Source organism: Cyanistes caeruleus, chromosome 12, assembly GCF_971803275.1.
Source record: "Cyanistes caeruleus chromosome 12, bCyaCae1.hap1.1, whole genome shotgun sequence".
In the NCBI taxonomy this organism is placed as follows: Eukaryota; Metazoa; Chordata; class Aves; order Passeriformes; family Paridae; genus Cyanistes; species Cyanistes caeruleus.
Genome location: NC_141712.1, coordinates 7,432,701 through 7,448,805, shown reverse-complemented (window position 1 = coordinate 7,448,805; position 16,105 = coordinate 7,432,701). Strand labels below are relative to the sequence as shown.

The following is a 16,105-nucleotide window of genomic DNA, read 5'->3' as shown; positions in this document are numbered from 1 at the left end:
TATACCTTTCATTGTTTTGGAGTAAAGGTTTCTTAATTTTTGTTTGCACACTGGATGTAATAGCTTGGTTTTTGTATGAGGAAGTTATGCTATGTGTTACTGATAAATCACACGAGAGAAGCATTGTAACTATAGCTCTTCCACAACCATGTTTAATTACCATTTAATTAAAATCCTGTCCTGGCCAGATCACTGACCAGTGACCAAACCAATTCCTGTGTATAAGACAATTGCTCTCTAGAAGTCCACCCTGATCTGCCTTGGATTAAAATAGTATATGCACTTCTGCTTTGTAAGCCAGCTGAGATGCAGGTTTTGGCATCTGCTCTGACCTCCAGTAAAGAAGTTTATTTTTCAGCAAGCAGAAACACTTGCAGCAGGTGAGCTGCATCTTCATCCATCCATGCTTTTCATCTTGTATTGGCATCAGCCAAATCCTTCTCTCAAATCCTAAAGCCCATCTCATTGCTCCTGGGTACCTAATTCATTCTCACACTTTTTCCTTCGCAGCTTCATGCATTCATGTGGGCTTTGCTGCCTACCCCTCACTTTTCAGAGACTGCAAACAGCACATACATACCTGGGTACAGCTGGGCTCAAAGTAAGGTTCTTGGCAAAAAGTCTGTGCTCATACATTTTCTCCCTTTTAATCTACTTTCTGCCACTGTCTTATTTTAACTGCTCAAAAGGAGTTAAAACACATCCTAGAGAAGAAGATAATCTCAACAAGCATCTTACCACTAGCAAAAATGTGGCACACCTGTTTGCACACAGACTTGATGAAATATCTCAAAGTTATGCTAAGAAAATCTGCCATTCCCTTCTGGTATTAAAAGTATCATTATCTTGAAGTTCTGAGTTGCACTGTTTGTGTAACAGCACATAATAAAACCTAGAAGGGAGCTTATATCTTATTCTTTCCTTCATGCTCTCCAGAAGTTGTTTCAGCAGAACCCTTTTGCTTTGATATTTTAAATAGACAGTCTGATGCAGTTGTGACAAACTGAGGGCTGGCTCTCAGCTCTTGTGGAAATCTGGCAAAGTCAGAATAGTTCAAGTGATCTGCCATTGCTTTTCAAGTATTTTAGAATAATGCAAGCTCCATTTACCAGAAACTGTTAATCTTTTCTCTGACTCTACATCTGACTTTCCTTCTGTATAAATTTTACTTTTATTTCACCTTTTTAAGTATATTCTACCACAAAAGCACCAGAGAAAAAAGTAAAGAGGGAGATGTTTGTGAAACCTCTGCCTAGCTGCAGTGCCAGGTGGCAGTGCTGGGAGGAGGTGCACATGGGCAGGAGCAGTGTGCACACCTGTGCACGTGTACAGGACTTTCCAGGAGCAGCTTGCTTTAACAACAGGTGAAAGTGTGCAAACCTAACAGTCAGAAAGCAAAAGCTCCTCTCCCTTTCTCCCTCATGCCCTTTCCCTGGAATATTACATTTTTACTGCAACTGTGGCTGGATAAAAATAGAGCACATCTTAACGCTCTTAATAGAGATCCCAAGTGTTGCTTTGAATGGACATTGTCCTGTGAGCTCAGCATTAGAGGAAAATTCTTGTGTTCCTTTTCTTTCCTGTGGGTAACTGCACATTGCATAGCTGACCAAATATGCCAAGACTATGGAAAAAGAGAAAATGGCAAGATGACTATTTCCCCAAAACAGTAAACACACATTGCAGCCTGGCTTCTTATTTGAGAATGCAAGATTTTACTTTTTGAATAACTACTGTATTTTAACAATAGGCATCAAGTGGTTGCTATGTGATACACAACAGTGTTTTTCATGAACTTTTGGCTGCTGAATAAGCCCAGCAAATATGGGTTCTTACCCTTTTAGTTTTCTGGGTCAATTCATTTTGCACAAAGGAGAGAATGATAATTTGAGTTGTAGGCAGAGAATGTTTTCTTCACATGGTAGGGAAGATGAAAGCTGTTTTTATTTGATTTCTTTTTAAATTAAAAATTATAATTCTTTGTAGAGTTACAAATAATTATCTTATTACTAAAGGCATCCCATAAACTTGTTAGAGTCTTTCTCTGTAAAATAATTGCTGAGTGTCACTGCAAACTAAAAGTGAGGGAGAATAAGGGGAAACATAAATATATATGTAACGTGTATGTGTGGAAGTAATTTTATTTTTTCAAAATGCTATTTGATTGTCTCAAAAGTAAAGACTTAGGCAAATGCTCTTTGTTAGGTGGTGCTGGCTGGTTATAGAATGTGTAGAGTTGTTTCCTGAACTGCTGTTGTTTAAATGCTCAGCCCTTTCCTGCTTATGGGTCAGAGAGGACAGTGTCTATCAGATTTAGTTGGCTTCCTGATGGGACACCACACTGAGGGTGCTTTTATGTTCTTATCTTCCATTCTTCTGTTGTTGGAATCCCATGGAGCAGGATTTCTGCGAAGTGTGGATCTAAAATCTGCGTGAGAGCAGGGGCTGGCACTCAGTAATGGGAGGGGAGGGGCAGGTGAGGTGGCAGAGGAGCAGGAGGGTGTCAAAGCTACTGGGGACACACAGAGGGAACAGCATTAGTGGAAACTTATGTGGAGGGATGAGGAAGACTCCAGAGACAGGGATAAAGGAGAGTGTTTGGGATAGGGGGAGAAAGGCATTCAAGTTATGCAAGGGAAGGGAGAGAAGTGATTTCTAGCTCTGTAAAGGTACATGAGAACATGTACCTGTCTCTAGTTTCCCAGTGCTAAAATAGTCATTTAATTGTAACTAGCTCTGGAATAAGTAGACTCACAGAGGCCTACACAGGAAGGTTTTTTCAGAGATAGAAGGGCTTGGTTTGGAGAGGAGTGAAAGTTGGAAGAGTGTTGCTGAGGACAGCTCCATTGGGTTGAAAGACCAAGAGGATGGGTGGAAGGTTTACCATGTTCTTCTGTGAGGAGTTTCTAAGCTATGAGCTATTCTGTCCTGCAGCAGATGTGGACAGGCCTTTGTTTAGTCTTGTCCAAATTAATGGAGCACAGAGTCCATGTGGCAGATTCATCAGGGCTCTGGAGGACAGCTGGCTGAGCCATGGGTGTACTGCTGGCCATGGCTGGTGCTGTACTGGATTTGGTTTTCAAGCAAAATGCAGTTGTGATTACTCTTCCTTTTGCTGTCTGCATATGACAGCATCCATCAGTGCTCATCCATCCACTGAAGTGTCACAATGAGACATGTTTGAAAATGAAAATGATACACAAATTTCACCTGAGCATTGTGGCTGTTCATTCTCTAAGGATCTTTTCTTAGCACCTCACCATGCTGCCAAAACACAGCTCTAGAGCAAGCTCCAGAAAGGCTTCATTCAAAGCCATCTCTCCTCTAATCTGGACATAACTTCTATCAATTCTCACAGTGGCTGTAGTTCTCCATTTGTGTAATTTACATAATTCCATTAGGTTGAATAAATTTACACAAATTTGTACCTTCTTCTGCTGAGGAGGTTTGTGTTGGTTGTTATTGCTTTGGGATTTTTTGAGCACAGTCAAGCTCTTTCTGCATACAGTCACTGTGGCAGATATCAGCCAGAAAAGCACCCACGTTTCACCTTAAAGATTTCCTTCCCGAGAACAATGAAGTTAAAGTACATCCCAGGTCACTGCATCCTGACAATGTTCAAAAACTTCTCATCTTCCCTCTGCATTTTCCCAGTTGCCCTTCACTTAAAAGTGCCTAATGCCTCTTTTTGGTTAAGTTCATTTCAAATCCAATTTTGAGGGAAATACCTTTTCTCTTTGGTCTCCGACACAGCAACTCCCCTGCCCCACAGATGATGGGGATTGCTTACTCAAATAGAAAGAAAAATTCTTTTATGGATGACATTTTTATTTTATTTTATTAGATGTTCCATGTAAAGCATTTATCACTGGAACAATTTTCCCTCTCAAAGTCATATCAGACACAAAGCTGTCTTCGGGGCTATTTCTTCTAGTTCACTGGACAGCTGTTCTGCCTGAAAAGAAAGAAAAGATCATATATCAATCAAAGACTTCAGGAGAATCCTTATGTTCTTTATCTAATAGGAAAATCCTAACTGCGAGTTCTTGATCTTCTGACTTCTGCTTTTTCAGTCTGGGGAACAGCATTGATATATTTTGCAAGACTATCTGTTGGGTTTATTTTTTTTTAATGTATCTTTTGTGTGTCGTTTTGATGCTTGGAGGGTGTTACAAACTCATCTTCACTAGTGACAGCCACATCATAAGCAAACAGTTTTCTTACCCCTGTGACTCGATTCATCCTCTTCTGAATGTCACTATGGGCAGAAATTAGTGCTACTTAGCAGAAACAAGGTTCTCATCTCTGCTCTGCTGGTGCTGAACTACTGATTTCCAGTGGAAAAAGACTAAAGGGCCAAAAGATGTGCCTGACATGCAGCCTTCTAAACTGGTACTGATACAGTAGCCTGTATTTACTCATTATTCTGCAGTTTTGTAACTTCATTGCAGTGAAATAAGGTAGCAGGGAATTGTTAATTTAATTTTTTAAAAAATATTTTATTGCAAGTTATACATGTACCCTAGTCTGCCATACTAATTTAATGAAGATTCAAAGTACATTAGAGTTCTTGGTCTTTAGAACAATATTCAGAATACTTTGTACAATTTGCTAAGCAATGTGCATATAAATAGCAGAACTGAGATTACTGTGTGTCCTTGCATCTGTAAGTGTTGGGTGAGACACAGAAGTGAACTTGGATGCTCCCTTTCAGCCTAGCAGTGATTACCTTCCAGAATGGAAACCACATCCTCTGAGCAGGGATAATGCTGTGAGCTGAGTGTCAGAGCATGTTTGTGCTGCACAGGTACTCTGGAACCAGGCTGGACGCTGACTCGGAGACACAGGAGCCCAAGGGAACTATTAACCAAACTTAACCAAACTTGGATATTTTTGCACAAGAGATGAAGAAAGGCAGCTCCAAGAAGATTTTTGTATGCACCTGTTGGTGCCCTTTAAAGCAGTCTGTAACACCTTCATGCGATTGTTGGCATTTGATGGTATCTTCAGAGCCCAGGCAATGCCATGTGGGGCTCAGCAATATAAAGATTTGCAGTGTTTTGATGTGTTTTGCTGAAGGAGAACCTCTGTTCTCTCAGCCAGCAGACCTTGACTTTGGTAAGGCTTTGCAAGGGCTGTCTGGCCTGGATTCCTTTATGTAGGATTGCAAGCAAAATTAAGGCATGACGCAGCTAATTATACAGTGGAAAAGAGGTATGAGAAAGGAAAGATGTGCCAGCATAATTGCTGTAAATTCTTCTATTTACATATACTTAAAGTCGTCCTGATCCAGAATTTCCCGAAGCAAATGAATTTGTTGATTCTAAGCAGATCTTGGATCATATGGCTTGCCACATTGGATCAGAATATTGGGCCATCAAGTGCCATTGATTATGACCAGGAGCAGAAGATTTAGAGGAAGAGGCAAGAAACCTGTGATCAGTCATTGTAGAATAAGCTCTCCTAAAGGATGTTGTAATTATAAGCAGGATGCATGGCCAGTGTGCAAACTGTGATAGCTCCAAACAAAGGGAAAACAATAGGGATGATTTAATTCTCTTTTGCTTTGAAATAAAAAAAAAAGATCAGTTTTATTTAATCAATAGACTCCAGGGTTTGATGTATGGATGAAAACTTACAATCAGTGGAATAATACTTCTGGTTAAGCACTTCTCATCAGGAACTTGTTTGACCTGTGAGCTGCTTCATTTTTTAAACTTAGATGTCTCTATAATAGAACTTCTAAAGATTGTTGCAGTGCCAGCATGGGGAGTATGTGTGTGTGCTTTAATACGGATGCATCTTGTAGGAGAGGAGATAAACCTTTTTCTTTGTACACAGACACATACATGATTTATCAAACATATTGCATTACTCTGTCTTTACAGTAAAACGTACAGTGGATGTGAATTACTCTATCTGTGAAGGATTAGAAACTCTGATGTTCTGTCTTGTATTCAAGAAGAGGATTACTCTGCAGATAACGTGCAGATAATTTAGTGAGGCAGTGCAGTTTAAGGACCGAAAAATCAACTTCCTTGAGGCAAAAGGAATAGGAATTGGTATGGAAAAATATAGGGCAGTTGACCACTTGTGGAAATTTCAAGAGAACATCAAAAATGTATCACTGTATGTTTATTGAACAGTTGTCATTTCCATCTTTCTGAAATGGTCTTTTGATTAAAAAAAAAATTAAAAATATGTTGTAAATGCCGAGTACCTTGAAATTCACCAATTTTATTGCATGCATTGGCATGATTGGCAGCATTACATGCCAACAGCTCATTTGAATATGAAACATCTGTACATTATTATTTAGGGATTTTTCATCTGTTGATTTTAGAAATGAGGATTTTATGAGTCCTTGCATGCATAATTGTGTGTTACTTATATGCAGAAGCAGTCAGTAATGAAAGAATTGGCCAAAAATATACTGTATATGGTTTTGTGATCAAGATAGGAAATGCAGTGTATGGAGAAATACAATATGCACTGCATTTGATTTTAGGTGTGGCAGCAGCAATTATGATTTTGTAACAGTGGAAGTAACATGACAGTTCAAAAGCACAGTGAAAAGATTATGCTTTCTTATACACAGCAATGTAAATTCTTAAAATAACAATGTAATTTTTACATTTTTCACTGGATATCAAGATAATCCAATTTAGAACAATTTATTCTCAACAGGTATGGTAAAAATAGATATATCATTCTGGAGCGTGGTATAATACATTAATTTTTATGAGTGAGTTATGAAGATGTACAACTCAGGACCTAGGATAAACATCATATTCCTTAATTAATACATTACATTATGGCACATATGTATCACTTTTATTACCCTAAAATGAAAAATGTTGGGGAAAGAAAAAAAGCCTGTGTATTTTTTTTTTTTCTGTATTAGAAAACCTTTCTTCTAAAATCATAAAAACATAAAATCTAATGCAGGAAACACTATTAATGAGTTAAACATCTAAATTCTTTGAAGACTTGTAAGATAAAGAGCCATCATCTTCTGGTAATCATTCAAATGTATTCTTAGCTCAAACATATGAAAGCTTCTGCATGCAGTTTCTATATGTTTAAATGAATCCAGACAGCTTAAATTCCAGCTAGAGAATGCTGGTGAAGCTGTGATTGAGCAACAGCATAGGAACATAGTGGGAAATGGAGAAGAAAAAAAAAAAAAAAATCATCTATCCCTTTAATATCCCAAAATGAAGTGATGTAAATTATTATAGATTCAGAAGCCACCCGTAGAGATCTACAATGAAGCTCTCTGTCATTTGGGTCTTATCCTAGCCACGATTCTGCCTTCTGCCCCAGCACAGATCTCCAGTAATCTGGTGAATTTTTTTAATGGATAGGAAACTCATAATTTCTAGAGGAAGTGTGACAAAATGTCCCCTTTGCCTGAGAGCTCTGGCCTCAGCTTAGGAAGTTATTCCCTTTGAGTGTGGGTGGGTATCACATTTTAACCACAGAGTTTTATTTACAGATTGAAATGAATATTAGGTTTGTAATTATGAATATTTTGTATTTGCAGCAAAGGGTCTACAAGAGTGTTGGTCACCTGTTGATTAAAGAATTAAATCTCAGCAAACTCCAGCCTGGTAAGTTCAATCAGCCCTGCAGCTCCGAGTACCTGTGCCTTGGGAAGGTGGGTGATGGTCTTGGAACAGAGTCCAGATCTCCCTCAGTTCCTGGTCAGAGACTTCTCAATGCAATTTATCTCCTCAGTTATCTATTATGGGAGCTGTTTTCCCAAAATGTGGTATTTCAGTTGTATTTAGGTGCTGAAACAATCACCTGCATCTTGTCTACTGCACTGTATTGCAACTTCCTAATTTCAAACCCATAAGATTGAATGTGTGCTTTGTGAGCCCAAGAGCAAATGATCTTTTACATATCTATGTTTATACATTTTCATGTGATTTTACAATGCTAGGTTATCTGTCACTATTTGTCATTTCTAAAATCTGATACTAATAGAATATAGTATTTGTCATTTTACATTAAAATAAGAAAAGACATAAGACAACACAAACCAAAACACTATTAACGAAAAAACCAAATTAGAGATTATTGTGTATTGAAGACACGAAATTTAATACAAATTAGCACAATACAAAGAAATATGTTTTCCTGCTATCTCAGTGTTAGAAGAATAGCTCTGTTTTTCTCCATATGTCTGTGTCACCAGGTTGTTATTTCTTTTGTTTAGTCATATAATAGAATGTGTTGAGACATATTATACTCAACTTGTGTAGCAGCCTACAAATACTGATTGCAGTTTGAGCTTGTTATGGAAAAGTATTGCCCTGTGGATTGAGAAAATGACCAACAGCGGACTATAATCTATGAAGCTGAGAGTAAAATTGCCAACTAGAGGTCATTTTTCAAACCAAGGGGCAATAGTTTTCTACTATAAACTGAATATTACAGTCAGTATATGTTTTATTAAACCATTTCAGAAACTTGGGAGCAGTTTCATTTAAACTTCTTGCTTGATGTGGCTCAGAGAACAGGCCCAGGGCAGCCCACAAAAGAGGCCTAGTGCAGTCTCTATAATAAATATTCTGTATACTCAGTAATTATGAAGGCTTTAGGGCCTTTATGCTGAATGGCCATATCCTGCCACCATTCTGAATCCTTAGCAGCAATTGAAGTCATTAAGATTTGTGTATAAAAATGAGTGCAGGCTGCTGTTTCTCATTGTAATACTGTGACAAACTACAGCCAAACTGTATAGAAAAGCCAATTATGGCTATTGCAGTCTAAAAGATTAAAAGGAAAATGCTTTTTCCCCCTCCATATCCTCTTACTGGTTTTCTTCCCTACTGAAGTACAGAGATGATGGCACTCATACAGGGGTGATTGCCTGGTGCCCTAGTCAGTAAGAGGATTTCCCCTCTGGAATAAGAGAATTGACAATAAACACGCACGGGCAAAGTGAAGCCTTTAATCTCTCCTGTAACACACCTTGCTCATCCACAGAGGGTCCTGCCACCCTGTGCCTGGCAACTGAGGTGCTTTCTGCAGCCATTGCTTGGAGTCACTCTTAAATGTTAATATTTTTTCAGTACAAAACCCTCAGTGGCCTTCAGATTTTTAAGAAGAGTGATGGGGAGTTCTAGCTTCTCTGCAAAACTGGGGTGCAGAGAAATATCAGAAGGACCACAGTCTCTTGGACAGAAGGAAGCCAAACAAAATATTTCACTTTTTCCCTGAGAATCCTTGATTAAAATAATCTTGTTTAGAACTCCTTATGGGACTTCTCCTTGGCTTATTTTGTGAGCTTCAGCTTGTCTACCTGGCAGGACTTTTTATTTTCTATTTTGGGGCAAAGCTCAGAGTCTGATCCTAGTTTTGTGGCCCATTAACAGACCAATACTATTATCTTGTTCACAGCATACGTATTTAAATCTCTTCATGCCTAAGCTGGAAATTCACATATCACAATCATGCCCATAAATTGTGTGTTCCCAGAACCATAACTGGAGATTTCTATCTGTATTTGCCAGATTATTGCATAGTTACAGCTATAGCATGGGCGAATTAGTGCCAAATATGTTATTCTACTTGGAGTTTTTAAAAGCCAGACCTTACATCCATATGTGTGTATATATTATACAGACACAGACGTAATTTTCAAATGGTCATAATTTTAAAGGTCTACATAAAGTTTCACCTCAGCAAGGGTGATGGATTAGAGTAATAAAAAGTGGAGCAGGAAAAAGTCCTGTTGTACATCTAGTCCATCTTCCTGACATTACAGGATTGTTCCCTACAGGGTACTTGCTGCTACTTTGTCCAGAGCAGGTTTAAATGTCCCAAGCAGTGAAGTTCCCACTAAAGTTTGACTGACATAATTCAAAGGATGTTTTTCTGACCCTCTATCTTAAACTGAACAGTTTACCATGATATGTTGGCCATAACTTCAGGGGCCTGTCCTGTGTGCATCTCCTTGGTGCTTCTGGGCTTCTAAATATTTGCAGAAAATCTCCATAAATTACTTTGGTATTGACCATGCCATTTTCTCTCATCCTCCATGTAACACTGTCACTGGGCAGATTGTGAGGGTTTTTAAGACTGGGCCAAATGAAGATAATGCTATTAATTTAGTGCTGCATGTATTGCCTAATATATACACACTATATATACGATTATGTATCTAGTCTGTGTTCATTTCTAGGAGGATGTTGTTTAGAGGACTGTCTGATTGTATTGGGCCTCTGCAAACATATAATTAATCTCATTTTTAGCAATGCTTAGCTCCAAGCTGATGGTGTAGAAATATAGGGTTATTAGTTTCTAGAACATTTTTATTATGCACTTTCTATTTTGATTGACAACTATTAATATTTTAAAATGACAGAACTAAAACTTATGCTGCCAGATAGCATCAAATGTAATGTATACTAAGTAAACAGAAGCATGTGAGCAGGATAATATTTATTGTATAATTACACAGCAATGTGTAAGAGACTAGGGAGAGAGTTACTCTTCAAGAGGGATATTTGATATTTTGCGCTCTTTAGAAATACAAACATAGGACTGAACTTTGTAGCCCATTTCCTCAGGGTAGCATGCAGATTTTATCATCTATCCAGGATGGGTTGTTCTTGAAAGCTTCCATTCTTCACCTTCCTTTCTCTCAAATTTTCTGTATAGGAGATGAGGGGGAGAAGATCCTTCCAAGATGAATTTTATTCTGCTTTATCATTTATTGGTTTGTCTTGTAGCTCCACCTGAAATTTCTGTTGAACTCTCCATATCCAGCCCTTTTCCTGAAGAGCTTTAGTGTCCAAGTCAGATCCTGCTGGGGGAGAGGCACAGTCAGAAGTGTTGTGCAATAGGAGATTCCTGAGGAGAAGGATTGTAGCCACTGTGTCCAAGTCAGGTTGCAATTTCTCATTTGGGGAAAAAAAAAAAAAAAGTAGCTATGCAAGTAGTCATTTTGTCTTTAGAACAAAAATAATAGTTACTATGAAGTATATGCAAATGCCCTATGTATTTCTAGTGAATGTTTAATATTCACTCTAAAGCAATTAGAGGCAGGGCAAATATTACATAACTTTTGAAAAACAACTAATGAAGAGGCTCTCATTTTCATGAGACAATTCACCCATCTAAGATTATTTATGGAATTCAAGTTAACAGGAGGAAGCTGGAATGTTCAGAACCTTGTTCAGAAGGTTGTTCTTATGTCTGTGTGCCTCAGCTGCTGTGCTGAAGCCAGGCCTGGCTTTAGAATGGGATGGCAGAGATGTGCATCTCCTGAAAACACACATAAACAATCCAGACAAAGTGAATGAAGATGTAAATTCTTCTGCTTTGTTAACAAGTAAATTGATAAAACCAGCAGTAATTAATAAGGAGGAAGACTTTGGGCTTTTTGTTTTGGTTTTTTTTTTGGTAAAATTTCAGTTTGCATCCTTCAGAGCAAAAATTACTCATCTCAGTTTTACTGAAGTCTGTCAGGCACAGAATATATTGGGCAGAAGTACCTGGTTTATCTTGTGTAGTGAATGGAATAAAGCTGTGTTAACCTTGTGTTCTGCCTCTACTGATTTTTCCTAATTTAGGTCTAGCTTGACTGGTGCAGTGTAGTACCATGTGTACCTATCTTCAGCAGAGGAGACTCTAAGAGTCAACTTTTCAATTATTCTCAATTCAATTTTTTTTATGAATGATGAAGAATAGCCACTTGTGCTCTTTGCCCACCACCAAGAAAAATAGCTGTAAAATCACAAAATAATATCATTAGGCAGATGGTTTTGACAAAAAAGGATTAACAGGTGAAGATAAGGAAAGTCAGTGTGTTTGATATATTTCACCTTTATTTACTGTCTTAAGTAAATGACTTTTTCCAATCATTGAGACAAAAAGTGTCCATGTTAATTTTTCCCTGAATGTGCCTTTACATACAGTGCCTGACTCCTCCTGGGGCTGTTGGGCAGCACTTTTAAACACTTGCACTTCCTAGCTGCATTTAAAATATTAAACATGAGATTTTATATATATAAAATCCCTGATCACACTGATCAATAAGCATGTATTACAAACTGTTTGGTGAAGTTCTGCATTCATTCCTTAAATAGAGCACATCATGTTTTATTGTTGTAAAATTCTCTTCTGGATTGTAACCCCCTCTTTCCTCTTAAGCTTACGTGGTTGAGCTGCAGCATTCATCCACTGTGCCTTCTGCATTTACTTCAGCTTTTCCATTCCTTGAAAGTGGTTTTCCTATTGACTTGTGCTTGGCATCAGGTTCATGCCATTAGCAAAAATACCAGTCTTAAAATGTTTATTATGAATCTGGGTTGGTGAGGGAATTGCAGGTGCTTGTGGAAGCATAATTTGGGAACAGTAGTTCTTGTCGATCAAGGCAATGTGTCATCGTGCCTGACATCCTTGTGAATTGTTATCAATCCTGTTACCAATTTATGTCTAATCCCTTCCTGTCCATCTGTGATGCTTACGGTTCATCTCTTCTGGGCATTAATATTCACGTTTCAGAATGATACGTCTAATGACCGACCTCACTTGGAGGGAACAGTGCCATGTTGTGATGGAATAAAGTGTCAGCATGTCTTAGGTAAATAAGACAATTGGTCTGGGAAGAGGAAAAAAAAAACTTCATCCAGCAGAAAAAAAAAATAAGAGGAGAAGCAGTGGGTATATGACTCCTATTGAAATCAGGGTTCTATGCAGCAGAATATAAATGAAGAAATGTGCCATCACACGTGTAATTAAAGTAAGGATGGTTATATGGAGGTTGGGATCATGTAAAAAGTGCCTGTCAGGTAACATTTTTGTGTTTTGCAGTCATGGTTCCCATAAACTTCTCTACTACAGTCCAGCCCAGAGCAAATTGTAATGCTTTGTTCTGAGATTTGGGAAGAATTGCGTCAGAGATGTTACTCATAAGGACCTTAACTGCAGTCTTAGATCACCAGGGTCAGGATTTCAATGCCAGTACTGTTCCCTTTTGAGCATCTCCTTTGTCTCCTGTAATGTAAATCCTATCCTCAAATGCTTGTGTAGGGTTGGTACTGAAATTCAATGGGAGCCAAGGCATCAGAGATCAGATGGAAAATATGTATATACTGCATCTGTGTATTGTATGTGGCAGCCAGACAAAGTGATGGAGCAACACTTTAAAATAAACAGGATCTTTATTATACAGTCAAGTGGGGAAAAAGTGGATGTTTCTATTTATCAGTTGGGTTTTTTTGTCTTGGGTGTTTCTATCTTTGACTGATACAAATATTTTGGAATCTAAACATATCTCTGCAATACTGTTGTGTCTTTGTTCTGGATTTCTTTCATCTTAACTTATCAACACAGTATATGAGCCATTTTATCCTACAGTGTGATCATCATCCTAGTGTGTATTTGCTCATTAATGTCAGGTTAAGATCTAAAGAAATACGAAAGTAGGAGTGAAATTTCTTTCTTTTTTTTTTTGTTTTTTTTTTTTTTGTTTTGTTTGTACTAATCTTTTTATACTAATAATGATGGAGAAAGAAAAACTGTGCTGTGGCTTTAGGTAAAGAAAATGTATACACATTTTCCACAAGTACTCTATTTCTTCCAGGCTTGGGTTGGCTTAAATATTAGAACTCAAACATGATCTTAAAACAGAAACTGTGATCAAGTCTGTCTTTGGAGAAGGGGCTAATTGGTTTGGTATTTAGAAAGAATTGAAATACCCTAATAAAATATACCTTAGAAACAAATGTATATGAAATGCACATTCTAATATTTGTATTTTTTCACTGAATAGATTTTTTTTCACCCATGTCCTTTGCATAACTTCATGAACAGTTGGCAAGGTCTGTTCTTTATATATCTGATGTACATAGCAAAGAAATTTTGAAGAAAGTACCAGTGAAAAAATGTAAGAGCTAATGATTTTTTTAAACTGCTTTTGGTTGCTAATGGGACACACATTTGTTATACAAGCTGTCTTCTCTCTTTCCCTTTATTTTTCCCGCCACAAATTTACCCTAGAAGTATTTTTAGACAGCTTTTGCATTTCTAAAAAATATAGACACAAAACTAAAACAGCTTTTTCAACTGAAAACTGAAATTTTTCTTGAATGGTACAGAGAGAAGAAGGCAAAAGGGATGCAGGAGTGGGCCGGGGAGACCACAATTTACACATGGGGGTGTATAATCCAAGGTGTTGAAAATTGTCACAGTTGGAGCTGAGCTAAGCAGGAGAAGAATTGCTCTAATCTTGGTCGCCTGTGGCAGAAAATGTCCCGGTGGCAGCAGTGGGTGAGTGGTTTGCAGAGCACGAGGTTGGTGGTGAGGGGAGCCCACAGCACAGTCCCAGGGGAGGGATGGGGCTCTGATCCTCCTGCTGACAGCCAGGCTTGGAGGAGCTTTCCCAGCCAAGCAAAGCACAAGAACTCGAAGTGAGCGAGTCCTTTTGGGGAGCTCAGCTGCAGGCTGAGGGTGTCAGATGGACCAGGCTCCTTCAGAGCTCTTCCTCATGCCCCACCCTTCACCTGAACCTTCCAGCCCCTGCTTTTGGTTTTATTCCTCAAAATGATTCTTTCTTTTTGTGGGGAACACATCACAGCCCACAGCCTCATAAAAACGAGCACTTAAGAATATGTTTTGTCTTGAAAACTTTTTAATTTGATTGACATGATTGCCAACATAAAAGATATTTTCTGAAGTTTGCAGGGGGAAGCGTGCAAATGTTATGATGGAGTTGAAATGTTTTCATCTGATGATTTCAGATAGGCTATATTGTAATAGAGCATACTGAAACACAAATGACAGAATTTAAGGACAGTGTTTTGACTTTCCTAAGGTAAATGTTTTCACATTGCAATGTCAGTTTTGGCCTGTTTTGGGTTGAAACCAAATTGTCTGCTGAAAGTTTCATTTTTAACAGATTTACCTATGCTAATGAGTTTAGCAGCTCTGGCTCTTTCATATCAGTCCTTCCTGGGAATCACCATGTCTGCCTCTGCTTGTTGCTTTATTATTTTTCAGAGCTGTCAGTTTTCAGTCCTCTTCAGACTCCCTCCCCTGTAGCAGGAGGCACAGAGGTCTTTTTACTGCATTCAGAGCATGAGACACAAAGAAGCCCACAGTCTGGTTACTGAGCTAGGTTTATTGCAGTAAGTTGGCATTGTAGGGCACATTCTTCCCAACATCTTGAAGCTTTTAGCAAGTCTTTTCTCTTATTTGAAAACTGACACAGTTTGGCTTCTGTTTATGAAGGAGTCACAGCCCTGCAACGCTGATTTGTGCTTTCCTAACTCTGTTCTAGTGTGCTTTCAATAACGTGGCAATCCCGTGTGAAACCTTGCAGCTTTATTTACTACATCAAGTTCAGCAGTAGGCAGAGCTTGAATTTGAGTAAAACTTGTGTCACAAAAGCTCCAGAAAAGTAAAAAAAAAATGAGATTGAAGGCAATTTTTTGAATATATTTCTGTACTCTCCTGTTTATGTGTACATTTAAGGTTATAATAATGTTATTTATTGTAATAATACAATGTGTTAAGACTTGCTGGATTTCTCAGCTTTATGGATCAAAAGTTTTCTTTATTGACAGGCATTGTCAATGCAAACTTTCCCAGATCACCTGAATACTTTATTTCAAGAGTCTGACCTTCCATTCTTGGTCCTAATGCCAAAAATATCAATTTGTTTACTAATTAAGGTAGTACTGACTTTTTAATGACAGTTTGTGTCTGTTTTTTGAATGCATGTTAGTATATGAGACTAACTTTTTGCACAAACTCTCCATGCCATGTAATCTGTCTCCCTCAAAATAACACTTCTATTTCTTCCCTTTTGAGAACAGGTTTTTTTAAAAAATATATATATATTTGGCATCTGCTTAATTTAGAAATAAAATCATTTTAATTGAAACATTTCAAATATGTTTTCTGAGCAGTTCAGATCTCCACATAGTCTCTCAGGTTTCTGTAGTGTGCAGCAAGCCCTCTTTGTTCCAGTGGGGCCCTCTGGGCAGCAAGAGTGGTGTGGGAAATGTACTCTGAGAGGGTCTAAAATAGACAAGTGGGGCTGTGCTCTTGCTTCCTCACTTGCAGTCAGCCCTGTGATGAGGAT

General features: G+C 38.2%; 1 protein-coding gene across 35 annotated transcripts in view; it reads left to right on the top strand.

The window, feature by feature from the left end:
• ZNF536 (zinc finger protein 536) overlaps positions 1-16,105 on the top strand; it is a 340,334-nt gene that overhangs the window by 59,484 nt on the left and 264,745 nt on the right. For 17 of the 35 annotated variants that reach the window (XM_086847041.1, XM_086847036.1, XM_086847042.1 and 14 more), the window contains one exon: positions 7,547-7,613. The exons of 17 other annotated variants lie outside the window; for them this stretch is intronic. The gene's annotated coding sequence lies outside the window, so the exon portion shown is untranslated. The remainder of the gene's footprint in view (positions 1-7,546; positions 7,614-16,105) is intronic. One more of the 35 variants, XM_086847052.1, reaches the window with a different exon arrangement.